At 39.1% G+C, this 3,355-nt stretch overlaps 1 long non-coding RNA gene across 1 annotated transcript; it reads right to left on the bottom strand.

The window, feature by feature from the left end:
- Positions 1–656: 656 nt before the first annotated feature.
- On the bottom strand, positions 657–3,077 carry LOC120442185. Its single transcript, XR_005614550.1, has 4 exons — positions 2,611–3,077; positions 1,818–1,896; positions 1,078–1,235; positions 657–715 (listed from the first exon to the last, which is right to left on the bottom strand). It is a non-coding gene; the product is annotated as an uncharacterized LOC120442185 (long non-coding RNA).
- Positions 3,078–3,355: the final 278 nt, after the last annotated feature.

Raw genomic sequence — 3,355 nt, 5'->3', positions numbered from 1 at the left:
CCAGGCCAAAATAAGATGGCCTGAATTGCTTCAAAGGTAAAACTCATCTGCTTTGGATAATCAATGTTGAGGGCATACAGAAGGCCAAAGAGGTGTGCCAGGGCAGTAGAGATCTGGAATGTTATGTAGCACGATGTCCCCTTCCAACACAACTGCATGTTCTCGTGGACGTATCAGCATCGTCATCTTGTAGGATGGTGAGGATGGCAACTGATGCACCGTTCAACACTGGTTCCAAAATGTCAGTGTCCTGAAGAAAAGTAAAATATGAATTATTGAAAGCTAAGAAAAACTAAAGACAAAACAAATTTCTAAAGATTTTAACTTTAACCTCTATACCATGCTGGTCGTTTGACCCATGGAGGTTTTAAGAAGAAAAAGCTTATTTTCTTTTAATTAATGCCACCTTGTGAGTTTTGTACAAAAATATTTTCTGCTATGGAACAACCACTAACAATGCCCAGCTGCTGCTCAGCAGAAAAAAGGAGTGAGAGTTATGACAACTGCAATCCCCACTATAAAATTATCTGGACTGCACTGAGAAAGTGTACATTTCATTTGGATAAACTCATCCTTTAAAAACATCTCATAGCAATTAGTTTTACTTGCATTACTTTTTTGTACTTACTAAGCACTTCAGGAAAACCTCTGTTGCATCTTCTCTTGAGGAAAATGGGCAGGCCTCTCAGTGCCCGTTGGACACAGTGTTGGATGTCTAAAGAGTATTCAGTGGAAAACAAGAATTTCAATTAGTGAAGTAACATGGTGTACTATACACAATGCAAAATCAGAACTCTCATAGTAATGAAAGTAAAGCACAGGTCAGACCCAGCAACACGCAAAAACGCATAAACCCCCCGCCCCAAAAAAACAACACCACCACCATGTTAACAATTTTACTGCTTTTACAAATTAAATAAAATACTGCCAAATAAGAACAAAGCAATGACTCATGACATTCATTTTACTGACATATCCACTGATGTGTTTTATTTGAAGCCAACATCTTTTCAGTTTCTGTTAAGAGAAAAGTATACTCTCTTCTGAAAATGTCAGATAAAGGAGCACTTCACTCACCTGTTCATCAAGTTTATCCAGGAGGTCTTCCATCTCCTCACCAAGAACTCCCTTCTTAGACCAGTACAGTTTCAGCAGGCCAGGCACAACTTTGTCAAGGGATGCATTGAAGGTCCCCAGGAGGTCTTTGCTTGTGATCCGATGAAATTTTCAGATATCTAAACAATACATTCACCAAAATATTGTCATTTATTCAACACAGAAAATTCCTGGGTAGCTGTCTTGGACAGTCTGCACCATGTTATATGCCTGACTGTGTCATCAACAGCAAAACCTACCTACTTCAAAAATCTCTCATGAATACGTCTTTTGCACAGGAATAGAAACACCTCCCACAAAACCCAGTATCAATATGAAAATACATATTATGTTCTAAGTTGCACCAAAATCTGTGACCAATCAGATTCTGTGACCTGCCTTAGTATTCTTTCCTAACAATCTCAGACTATAGAAGTCCTATTTCTAGCACAAAAAAAAAAAAATACATGCTAAGTCAAAATTATGAGATTGCCTTTCTGTTTCACAATTTTGATTTAGCATGGGGACTCTTGTACTGGCAGAAATGTTCAGGGTAAGGATTTCAATATAACACTGGCAAGGGCCTTGACTGGAGTGGTAACACAAGATAATAAAGTTGGCCAATGCATTACCCCAGCAAATACCGTACTGCTTCAATATAAGTATAAATCATGCCCAATTTGAATAATAATTAAATTATAAATAAATTAGGACAGTCTTACCTCCTCAGAGGAAAACAGCGCAGGTCATCTCTCCTGGACCTCAGATACCATAGGCTGACACTCCACGACCTCTCTCCGCCTGAGAGAAAATGTTTGCAATAATGAAACATTTCAATATAATGTAGAAAAAAAAAGAAAAAAAAAAAAAGTTACGGATCGGACTCCCGATCCTTACTGCTATGTGCAAAGTCGGACCGTACAGATCGCGTCTACCCGTGGAATTGTACATAAAATCAATACTCCACCAACAAAAAGGCTCTCAAAACAATACAATACTTTCCACAGCTTTGAAGGATGGGTCAGGTGTATCCTTCGTGGCCCACCCTATGCCAGAATTCATAGCACGGCCCAGCCGATTCTAGTTTCAAACAATGGCGGCAGCCACTTAGTTTTAATATTACTCTTATTACTCTTTCTGGGTCACAAAGTAAACTTTTAAGGTATTTTCAGGCGAGAATGTAGCTGTGTAAATTTCAAATATCTGCTCAGTTTATTAAGACAACACATTTTTGCAAAAATGCTTCTACGTTTTCGGAGACGTCTGTTACCACCAGCTTCGATAGCTAGCTGGGGATTCAAGGCTCGCTAGAGCAGCGAACTCCTGGCATATCATTTTCAACCCCCTGCGCGGTCCTTCGCTAGCTTAAACATGATATATAAGTCCCTTAGATGACTTAAATATGTTATTGTTTGGCTTTTTTTCAGTGCTTTACTCGTTCCACCCTCCTGGGTCCTCAGGAGGATGCAGCCTAGCGCTTGTAGAAAATCCTAATAACAGATGTCGTTAGCTTACCTGCTAGGGCAAATGGCCAGCAGCTCCCGCACCTGTCCAAAAAATGGTCAAATAATACACTCCAACTTCAGACCAGGTAAAATCCGTAATGGTCGAAAAATTGTAATTTTCATCCAACTTTGGCCACGTTTGTTCAAAGTTTCTTAGCAGGTTTTCAGTTCAGAACACATCGACAAACCACTATCACACAGTCTGCTCAGACTCGTTTGGTCTAGTTCAAACTTATTCAGACCACGACGTGTGCCAGTCACCTACGGGGTTTCCCACCGGTTCCCAACTCGACTCAAAAAATCTACTCAAAAGTTGATAGTCTTTGTTATGCTCGCTAGAAAATCTTAGTTAGGACAACAATGGAAGAAATTTGTTGGGCAGACAAGCTATTTTAGGTTGTAAATGGAAAGTTTTATTTCTAAGTCAGTTTAATTTGAAAACTTTACTCAAATCAACAATTACTAGTTATCGTTTTTACAGTGTACGTTGGATGGCAAGGGCATCCAACGTCCAACTTAAAGTGCTGGTTGCATTGGTTAATTTTATTAGTTTAGGAGTGAAAGCCTGAATCCAATGTGGTTTTTGATCCTGCTTCCATTTCCTCCATTAATGTTCGGTTTTTGTAAGTAATAACCTTTCTGTTATTAATCATTCCTTGAACTGCTGCAATGTTACTGCATCTCTGATTTTGGCTTCCTGTGAACTCAGTACTTTATTAAACTGTAAAAAGACAGTGTAGGTAGAAAAGAAAGAT

Source organism: Oreochromis aureus, linkage group 10 (genome assembly GCF_013358895.1).
Source record: "Oreochromis aureus strain Israel breed Guangdong linkage group 10, ZZ_aureus, whole genome shotgun sequence".
NCBI classification, from domain to species: Eukaryota; Metazoa; Chordata; class Actinopteri; order Cichliformes; family Cichlidae; genus Oreochromis; species Oreochromis aureus.
The sequence above is the reverse complement of the archived record's forward strand: the minus strand, read 5'-3'. Positions and strand labels throughout refer to the sequence as shown.